This window comes from Monodelphis domestica, chromosome 5 (assembly GCF_027887165.1).
Source record: "Monodelphis domestica isolate mMonDom1 chromosome 5, mMonDom1.pri, whole genome shotgun sequence".
Classification (NCBI taxonomy): Eukaryota; Metazoa; Chordata; class Mammalia; order Didelphimorphia; family Didelphidae; genus Monodelphis; species Monodelphis domestica.
In genome coordinates, this window is record NC_077231.1 from 200,809,321 (window position 1) to 200,821,010 (window position 11,690).

An 11,690-nucleotide genomic window follows, 5' to 3' on the forward strand; every position below is an offset into this window, starting at 1 on the left:
TTGAGGGCAGGAACTTTTTTGTTTTTGTCTTTGATGTATTCCCAGTACCTAAAACAGTGCCTTGCACATAGTAAGCACTTAATAAATGTTTGTTGAATTGAACTGAACCCATAAAAATTAAATGTAGAAATAAATTAGTGGTTCATAAAACCCGGAGCAGGGATCCCTCTTCCTGTTAGCATCACATTCCTGTCAACACAGATGACTCATCTTCTACCAAAAATATTGAAAAAACAAAGGGAATTTTAAAAAGGCAGCTGTGCTTTACATACATGGTATGTGAATATTAGAAGCTGGTACTGCTGGTGTTATTATCCCCTTTTTTTAAAGCTCAAATGTAGCAATCTAAGTTAGAGTTGCCTGACTCAAAGTCCAATAATCTTTCTACTACATCCTTTGCCTTTTGAATTAGTTAATAAACCTAGAGGACTAATAGCAATTTATTTTTCAGGAAAAGTACCGGAAATGGGGGAAAAGATAGGGAATTAGTCCAGAGCTAAAAGAGAATCAAGCTGTCCTGCTCCATTACAAGAGCTCATGATTTTAAGTGAGAATTTAAAGTTACCCTCTATGGAAATTTAAATTTACCCTTGGTATCTATATGGAAATACCATCACATAAAACAATTTTGACATGAATAAGACAGGAAGCTGGAAAAATCAGGAAATCTGGAACTTGATTAATTTCTCTCTCTGATTTCTGTCTGACCTTGGACCATTCACTTGTAATAGAGAATAATCTGAACTCTCTTCTAGAAACAAAAGGAGAGAATTTATTCTATCTCTTTCCCTCACCCTACCATTTCAAAAATATAATTTTGGAATTTTTTTCTCTTCAGTGGATAATGGAAGAAATGTAGCAAAAAAAAAAAAAAGAAAAAAAGCTAGGATTGCTTCATGGTGAACACATTTCTTATTGAAGAAAGTACTCTTTCTGGATGGGGCAATTGTTCCAGCTACATTGTTGTTCCCTGCCTTTACCTCAATTTGCCTTGGGACCATACCTATAAGCATTGAGGAGATGCCACCTCCTGGGTATCCAATGTTCTTCCCTGACATATTAAGCCCTGTAGGGGATACAGCTAATTTTTATACTCTTTCTAGCTTCATTGATTGGAATGATAGATAAAAACGCACAAAGACAATCTCCATCCTCGGTTACCGAGAGACTACTACTATACACTAGAAATCCAGGACACTTGGGTTTTCTACCCAAGTCAACTTCCAGAACCCTGGCTGGAAGGCTGAGAGATGGAGGTCAGAATTAAGTAGTTATCTTGTAAATGAATATCTCTGGAGCCCCTAGAAATTCTCACTTGTTTTTACTCTTTCCCTAGTTGGAGTTGACAGGAGGATAAAGATCAGGGGGAAAGACCAGATTTTAAAAAGGGTAGAAGAATGGGGAATTTTAAAAAATCCAACATTTTGTTGTTGTTGTATTGTATATTATTGAATAAGCCAACTAAGCTAATTTGGTAACTAATTACATTTAAATTGTTTAATACTAATTTATAACATTTACTGAGTAATTCTCTTTAAGTCTCTATCAAAATTCTTTATCCATCTTTTTTAATTCCATTTTTATTCTGAACTTAACAATAATATGAGCATTTCTGTAGATATACTAGAAAAGAAAAAGACTATATACAAAACTAAGAATTTCTACTATGTACAATTTGTTTTGAGGGGGGGTATATTTTACTTTTTTTTTAAAACCCTTACCTTCTGTCTTTGAGTCGATACTGTGTATTGGCTCCAAGGCAGAAGAGTGGGAAGGGCTAGGCAATGGGGGTCAAGTGACTTGCCCAGGGTCACACAGCTGGGAAGTGTCTGAGGCCAGATTTGAATCTAGGACCTCCCATCTCTAGGCCTGGCTCTCAATCCACTGAGCTACCCAGCTGCCCCCTACTTTTTAATTATATGATAAGTTTAAACTACAGCTTTCAAAAGTGTCCAGCTTGCTTGTGGTTCCTTCTGATCTACCTTCTGTTCTCTTCCCTACGTTTTTTTAAACTTTACTTTTTGTCTTAGTAACAACTCCAAGACAGAAGGACAAAGGGTTAGGTAAACATGAATAATAAGTGAGTTGACCAGACTAATATAGCTAGGAAGAGAACGGATTTGAACCTACATCCTCTCTACTCAGGCCTGGCTCTCTATCCATTGTGATACCTAGCTGTCCTTCTACATTTCTTTTTGGGGCAGCTGGGTGATTCAGTGGATAGGGAGCCAGGGGGTTCAGATTTGAGATACTTTCTAATTGTGTGACCCCGGGTAACTCACTTAACCCCCATTGCCTAGCTAGTAACATTTATGCCTTGGAACCAATACACAGTATTGATTCTAAGATAGAAAGTTTAAAAAAAAAAAGATGCTTCAATGACCCTCTTTTTTTTGTTATTTTATCTTTATTCCCTTCCCAGATATCTACAGCCCATTGGAAAAAGAAAGAAAGACCCTAGAAAAGTCCTAGAAATAGTCATAAATATTCTTAATTGTTTTTTTTTTTAAATGAGTCAAGAGGTAGTTGGAGAAGGAATGATGGGGTAGGGATAAACAGAGAAGTATGGAGAGAGAACTAGGAGATATTAAGAGGGCAATCCCTGGAGGAGAGGTAAAGAAGGAGGGGAAAGGGAAATCTCCAAACTGCTTCTTCTAAGGAAGGCATCACCATTTTTTAAAATCTCCCAGGTTTGTTATCTTGGTATTATCCTGAACTCATGCTCACTCCACATATCCAAACACAGTGGCCAGATCTTGTTTTTGCCTCCCCTATATTCCTTCTCCAATCTAATCCCTTTGACTCACAGATATTTCAATTCAATCTTTCATTGCTTCTCAAAATATTTGAATAGCCTCTTCTTTGGACCTCTCTGCCTCAAGGTTTTCCCACTTCAGTCAACTCTCCATATTGTTGCCAAAGTGGTTTTTGTTGGGTATAAATATGACCAAGCCACTGCCCTACTCAGTCAACTCTGTGGCTTCCTATCACCTCTAGAATCAAGTAGAAATTCCTGTTTAGCCTTTCAAGTGCTTCACAACTTGGTCCCAACCCTTATTGTATAGTGCTCTTCCTGCCTTCCTCTACGCTATGGCCAAAGTGGCCTTTCTCTGTCCCCAACACAGACATTCTAACTTCATTAACTGCCTTTGTACTGGCTATCACTGAAACGAAGAATACACATCACCTCCTCTACATCTTAAAGAATCCCTCTCTTCCATTAAGCAGAACAAGTAAACTGTTCCTCTATCTATTGCTAGTATCCACCTTCGCCACCTAACTACTTTGTAATTATTCTTTTTATATACTTCTATATTTTTTCTCAGCAAAATGTAGATGCCTTATGAGTTGGAATTAATTTATTTCATATGTATCTCTGGCACCTAACATAATTCCCAACACACAATAGGTGGTTAATGTTTATTGATCAACTGAAGTCACTTTGCTTGAAAGCCTATAATTCTTGGATCACAGACTTAGAGCTGAAAAGGAACCTTAGAGAGTTAAACTCCTTATTTTAAAAGATGAAGAAACCAAACAATGGGAAGAATAGGGGACAGAGCTGAGATTTGAATTGACTCTAAACCCAATACTCATTCTAGGGCACCACATTCCATCAATGACAATAAATGGAATAGCACTGAATTCTTCCCTAACCCTACCCCAGCTGGTTTTGGATGCCAAGTGGTAATGAGACCAGCTGTGAGATGACTGTCTTCAAGAAGTAATATAGGATAAGAAAAAGGGATATCATGTTGGGGATTTCAACTTAGTTCCCTAGAGGGCACTGGTTTTTGAGGCAATGATTGAAGTAGGAGTGTTATAGCAGGCTCTCCTTGAATGTAAGAGGTCTAAGAAAGTAGTTGGTGCTATCCATCAGTGGCAATAAAAGTATACCATAACGATGTAGTATATCAGGGCTAAGAGGAAACTGTGGAGTTGGTACCAACTGGTTCTATAAGTCCAAGGTGGCTATAAGAAACCACATACTAAGAGCAAGACCAATCTGTTCCCTTAGTCAGAGCTCAAGTTTTTTTTTTATTTCGGCTTTTCTTTCCTTTAGGTTTAAGAGGAGGGCTAACCATCTATGTTTCTGGCCCATTTGCTAGGGGGAAAAGTCAAATTTCAGAATACCACTGATTTGCTTGTTTTTGTGTTTCCATACAGTTTTCATAAGCTTGAATCATTTAAAACCAAACTCAGTGAAACTTATGCCTAGTTCTGAAATGAAATTCAATTCCAGTGTAATGCCTACCAGATTAAAAAAAAAAAACTAATCAAGTAGGTGTCCCAATGGATAGAGGGACTTGACCTGATGATCTCAAATCTAGCTTCAGATAGCCCTGAGAAAGTCTAAAAAAATACTCGGTTTACTCATCTTATAAAGTAGGGACAATAATAGCATCTACCTCCCAAGAGTGTTGTAAGGATCAAATAAGGGATTGGTAAGGTGCTTTGAGAACCTTAAAGTACTATACAAATGTGAGCTATTTTAAAATCATGTCTTCTATTAGAAAACATAGATTAATCAATGCCTTGACTAATTAAGATTCCCAAGGCAAGCTACCTTCCTCTTGAGAGAGTTATTGTACACAGGGTGCAGAATTAGACATATATTTTGGGGGTATTCATTTGGGGTGTTTTGACTAGGCATATTTTGTTACAGGGAATCCTTTTTCCTTCCCTTTTGTTGGTTGGGGGAGGGTAGAAAGGAGAGAAAATAAATGTATGGTAATTTAAAAAACAAAAATAAAAAGACTGCATACTGAGTAAAATTCTGGCTTTGCCTATCATTCATAGTCTTCTGCATAGTGGTAACATCCTACTTGCCTAGATTTTATTTTACGTTATTTCCCTCCATGCATTCTATGATCTAATATACCTGGACTATTTTCCCATTCCTGCAAACACATTATACTTTTTTTTTAACCCTTACCTTCCATCTTAGAATTAACAATGTGTATTGGTTCCAAGGTATTAATTCCAAGGTATTTGCCCAAGTGGCAAAAACTAGGCAATGATGGGGAGGGGTTCAGTGACTTGTCCAGGCACATAGCTAGGAAGTGTCTGAGGCCATAGGACCTCCCATCTCTAGACCTGGCTCTCAATTTACTGAGGCACCTTGCTTCCCTCCTACACTTTTTTAGCAGAGAATTTAAAAAATATATATTTTGTTTTTACTAAAATTTCTCCCAGTATCTCTCTCCCCTTTCATATTTTTATATTATATAATGTTTTAATTAATGTATTCATTAGTGTCTGGAAGTTTTATAACTGCTAACTTCTGTGAACTGATTTTTAAAATATATTTGATTTATTTTTTCCAAATTGTTCATTTTTGTGAGTAATCTTATAAAACCAAAACCTTAAATCCAAATAAACAACTGAAAAACTGTGTGCTTTCATCTGCATTCTGACTCCAACAGTTCTTTCTCTGGAGGCAGATAACATTCTTTTTCCTAAATCCCTCAGAATTGTCCTGGATCTTTGTATTGCTCAAAGTAACTAAGTTTATCACAGTTGATCATCCACAATGTTGCTCTTACTGTGTACAATTTTCTCCTGGTTCTGCTTATTTCACTCTGCATCAGTCCATGAAGGTCTTTCCAGCTCTTTCTGAAATCATCCTCTTCATCATTCCTTAGAAAATGATGCCACAATTTGTTCAGCCATTCCCAAATTGATGGACATCCCTTTAATTTCCACAAATTTAGCTACCACAAAAAGAGCAGTCCTTTCATTTTTGATACTGGTAATTTGAATATTTTTTTTTACCTTTTTTTAAAAATCAAATAAACCAATGCTCTATTTCATTTTTTTTTTCATAGAACCAACTCCTAGTTTTACCTATTAGTTCAATAGTTCTTTTACTTTCATTAATTTCTCCTTTGATTTTTAGGAACCCAATTTAGTCTTTAATTGGGAATTTTTAATTTGTTCTTTTTCTAGTTTGTTTTTTTGTTACATGCCCAATTCATTGACCTACTTTTTTCTATTTTATTTATATAAGTAGTCAGGAATATAGAATATAAATTTCTACGTACTGTTTTGGCCTCATCCTATAAATTTTGTTGTCTCCTCGTCATTCTCTTTAATGAAATCAGTGATTATTGCTATGATTTGTTCTTTGACCCACCCATTTTGAAGAATTAGAATATTTTCCAAATAATTTTAATTTGCTTTTTAATGAATCCTTATTATAATTGTTATTATATTATGATCTGAAAAAGTTGCATTTATTATTCCTGCATTTGGTTGTGAAGTTTTATGCTCTTATACATAGTCAATTTTTATGTATGTACCATGTACTGCTGAAAAGAAAGTATATTCCTTTTTATCCCTATTCAATTTTCTCCAGATATCTATTAAATCTAATTTTTCTAAAAGTTCATTCACTTCCTTTACTTTTTTATTTTTTTGGTTAGATTTATCTAGTTCTGATAGGGGACAGTCAAGGTGCCTTCTACTAGTACAGTTTTACTCTCTATTTCCTCTCTAAGCTCCTTTGGTTTCTCCTTTAAAAATCTGGAGGCTATATCATTTGGTGTATATGTTAAGTACTGATATTATTTCATTGTCTATACTACCTTTTATCAAGATGTAATTACCTTTCTTATCTCTTTTAATCAAATCTTTTTGTTTTAGCTTTGTCTGAGATCACAATTGCTATCCTTCATTTTTTTAAAATCTCAGTTGAAGCACAATAGATTTTGCTCCATCCCCTTGCCTTTATTCTGTGTGCCTACCTGTCTCAAATATGTTTCTTGTAAATAACATATTGTGGAACTCTCGTTTTTAATCCACTCTACTATCCACTTTCATTTTATGGGTGAGTTCATCCCATTTACATTCACAGTTATGATTACATCTGTGTATTCCCCTCCACCTTGTTTTCTTCTTTTAATCCTGTACTTCCTCCTTTCACACTGTCCCTTCACACAAGTATTTTGCTTTTAATCACTCCTCTAATTTCCCCTCTATTACTGTCCTTCCCACCACCACCCTTCTTATTCCCCTCCTACTTTCCTATAGTGTCTTTTTAATCACACACCAACAGCCCCCTTTCTTATATTACTCCCCTCCCTACCACCCTATTTCTTATTTCTCTTCTACTTCTCTATAGGGTAATATAGGATTCTGTACCCCAATGAATTTGACTGCAATTTCCTCTCTGAGCCAATTCCAATGAGAATAAGGTTTAAGTGCTACCTGTCACCATCTTCATTCTCCTCTGCACCGTAATAGTTTTTTTCTGTCTCTTTGTTATATAATCTGCTCCATTTTATCTCTTTTCTCTCTCAATGCAATCCTTTTTCACCCCTTGATTTTTATTTGCATATCATCCTAAACAGCTTACTACCACATACTCTGTCTATGTATACTTCTTTTAACTACTATGATGATAAAAAATTATCTTTCCATGTAGGAATATAATTCTTGTTGAGTCTCATAAAATTTTTTTTCTTATTTACCTTTTTATACTTCTCTTGAATTCTGTATGTGGACATTACATTTTCTACATAAGTCTACGTAAGGTGAGAACGTTTGTATAAATGACCCTATTTTCCCCTGAAAGAATATACAGTTTTGATGGGTAGGTGATTCTTGGTTGTAAATCAAGTTCCTTTGTCTTCCAGAATATCATATTCCATGCCTTCTGATCCTTCAATAATAGAAGCTTCCAGATCCTCTTTAATCCTGCCTGGGGCTTCATAATATTTGAATTGTTTCTTTCTGGTTGCTTACAGTATTTTATACTTGGGCTGGGAGCTCCTGAACTTGGCTATAATATTCTTGAGTTGTCATTTGGGGATTTATTATTGCAAGAGGTGATTTATGGGTGCTTTCAATTTCCATTTTACCTTCTTGTTCAAAAATATCAGTGCAGTTTTGATAATTTCTTGTAATATGATGTCTAGGCTTTTTTTGGTAAAGCATGTTTTTCAGGTCACCCAATAATTCTTAGATTGTCTCTCCTGGATCTATTTTCTATCTCAGTTATTTTTTCAGTGAGATATTTCATATTTTCTTCTATTTTTAAATTCTTTTGATTTTGTTTTAATTTTTCTTGATGTCTCTTGAAGTCATTAGGTTCTATTTGCTGGCCTCGGGTCACACAGCTAGGAAGTATCCAAGATCATATTTGAATTCATGAAGATGAATCTTCCTGACTTCCAGACTGGTGCTCTAATCCACTTTGTCACCTAGTTGCTGCACAAGAATTATTGTGTAATTTGTAAGTCATATACATACTTCCTTACTTGATTGTAAGCTCCTTTAGGGAAGTAAACCCCACCTTTAACCTAAATGTTGTAGCTTTCCTAAAGTCTAGAAGAGTGTTCTTGTCATAATGGATATTTAATAAATATTTATGGAATTGTCTATTTAATCCCTCCAAGGTTCCATTCAAGTTCTACCTTCTTCGGGAATCTTCTTTGAAGACTCAAGGTTACTATGGTTTCCTTTTTCTGAATTCTTTGATTTATTGCCCGTGTCACTCATCTTTGCACTTATTCATGGGAGGCGAGGGCCTGGAAAGAAATAGAGGACTATCTTGTCAGAGTTGAACATTTGGAAGCACTTTAAAAATGATATGGACTCCCAATTAAAAAAAAATACATCTTCAAGCCTCGGGGAGTGGTCAGTTTTCTTTTAGTTTTTCACTTGTTCTTCCTTTCTCCAACCAGAGTTCTTCTTAATCAGCTTTCATTTGGAATTGTGTTTCTAACTCCTCTTACCCCTGATAAGTAACCCAATCCTTTTTTAGATTTATAAGTATTTATTGCTATTTCAGGGAAAGAAATACAGAATATAAAATAAACAAAAGTTGGAGTGTAAATATGTACATTGCATCTCTCTTGGGGTTTTCAGTGTGGTTAGTATTTTTTAACTGCTACTAATTCCAGGCATTTAAACTTACAAACAATAAAGGAAAGTTACAAAGGTTTAAAAATCAAAGAGTACTTGCCCTTTATAGTCAATAAAAGGGGGCAACAGTAACTAAATGTTGATTCGGCTATTGTTAACTCCATTCTTTTACTTCTTTCCCACTTCTACTTAATCAGGACTGTCAATTTAGAATGAGCATACACATACTTCTTGCTTGACTGTCATGAGTTCATAGGGTCAAAAGAATTTATCATCATCTGAGTTCATAGGGTCAAAAGAATTTATCATCTGAGGGATGATGAGCTCTGAACTTTCCTAGTCTGGTTGAGTGCTCTCAGGCCTGAGCAAAACTTCCAATTCTGAAGGACCCTACATAACTTGTACTCTGCTAATATAGCCTTTGAAAATCCAGTCAGCTTCATCCCCACTGCCCCAAATGACATGTCAGGGGAAGATTTATGCACTGCCCTGTATTAACTTTTCTATTGATTTATTTTTAATAAAAACCCTTACCTTCTGTCTTAGAATCCATACTAAGTATCAGTTCTAAGGCAGAAGGACAATATGGGCTAGGCAACTGGGGTTAAGTGATTTGTCCAGGGTCATAGAGTTAAGAAGTGTCTAAGGTATAATAAAGTGGAGAAGTTCCATGGAGACTGGAACAACCTCCAGGAAGTGATGCAGAGCGAGAGGAGCAGAACCAGGAAAACATTGTACACAGAGACTGATACACTGTGGTATAATCGAACGTAATGGACTTCTCCATTAGGGGCGGTGTAATGTCCCTGAACAACTTTCAGGGATCCAGGAGAAAAAAAAACACCATTCATAAGCAAAGGATAAACTATGGGAGTGGAAACACCGAGAAAAAGCAACTGCCTGAATACAGAGGTTGAGGGGACATGACAGAGGATAGACTCTAAATGAACACTCTAATGCAAATACTATCAACAAAGCAATGGGTTCAAATCAAGAAAACATGTAATGCCCAGTGGACTTACGCGTCGGCTATGGGGGGTGGGGGGGAGGAAAAGAAAATGATCTATGTCTTTAACGAATAATGCTTGGAAATGATCAAATAAAATATATTTAAAAAAAAAAAGAAGTGTCTAAGGTCAGGTTTGAACCCACTTTTACAACTCTTTAACCTTTTCCACATACTTCATCCCAATTAGATTGTAAACTTCTATAGGATGAGAACCCAAACATACACCAGTCAGTCAACAAGTATTTATTTCCTAAAATCCTAAAATCTCAAAATTTTAAGGGACTCCGTCATTCACTCCAACCTGCACCTGAATGTCTTTCACAACATCACAGTTGGCGAGGAAAGGCTCATTGAGCCTTCATACAAAAACCTGCCAACAATAGCTAGGGGTTGAACACATCTACTAATTGTTAACTTTCCCCTCTTGTGCCTTATGCTAGGCCACACATTCAATAAACACTTGTTGAGTTGTAATTTTTGAATTGAATACTTTTCAAAGGTTATCCAATAAACATTTAATGAATTTAATGTAGTCAAATTAAAACAAAATATACCTCATGTACCTCTCAGGTCTTGGGTGTGCAACTAGGTGTCCCTGACCTGGAGTCGGGTCACTATCCTTCCCTAAGCCTCAATTTTATCATCTGTAAAATGAGAGCATGGGGCAGTTAGGTGATAAAAGTAGATAGAGCACCAGGGCCTGGAGTCAGGAAGACTGAAGTTAAAATCCTGCCTCATTCCCTTACTAGCCGTGTGACCTTAAGCAAGTCACTTTTTGTTTGAATCAGTTTCCTTATCTGTAAAATGAGCTGGAGAAGGAAATAGCTAACTGTTCCAGTATCTTTGCCAAGAAACTCCCAAATGGAGTCATGAAGAGTTGAGCATGAATGAACCACAACAGCTCTTCTGACTTGATGCAGCGAAAAATGAGTTAGTGTATATTCTTACAAAAATAGAGATGGGGCAGGTCAGTGGCTCAGTGGTGGAACACCAGGCCTAGAGACAGGAGAGCCAACAGCTCTTCTGACTTGATGCAGCGAAAAATGAGTTAGTGTATATTCTTACAAAAATAGAGATGGGGCAGGTCAATGGCTCAGTGGGTGGAACACCAGGCCTAGAGACAGGAGAGCCTGGGTCCAGATCCCACCTCAGACACTTCCTAGCTGTGTGACCCTGGGCAAGGCACTTACCCCCATTATTCTTCTGCCTTGGAATCAATACACAGTATTGATTCTAAAACACACGCTAAGAGTTTAAAAATAAAATTAAATTTAAAAAAAGAGAATCAAACTTTTTAACCTCCAAAGCCAATCTCCCACCTCTGTTCCAGGACTGAATGAGGTCAGTTTCCCTTACCTGTCATGCTGTCAAGTCTAAGTACAGCAATGATTATTATTGTAAAAGGATATATAATTTGTATGATTTGGGAGTCCTGTCCTTATTCTCTAGTTCAAGACACTTACAAATGAAGAAACAAGATGAAAAGTCTCAAACCTTAGAGCTAGAAGGGACTTTCAATAATTGAGTTCTGCTTTGTCATTTTATAGGTGATTACAGATTTAACGACTACATAAATCACTGAACAAATAGAACATAGTTTACAATTATGAATGTGACAAATCATAAATATGTATCAAGCACCATCATTCCATTCTGGCACTCTTGAGTGTCCCACAAAGTTGAAGCCAATCTACAGGCTTGAGCTGAAGAAACGAATGCCCCTCCCACCCCATTCTTCCAACCCTCTATTTTCAAGAAAACCCCAAATAGGGTCATACTGAGTCAGACATAACTGAAAACGATTGAACAACCA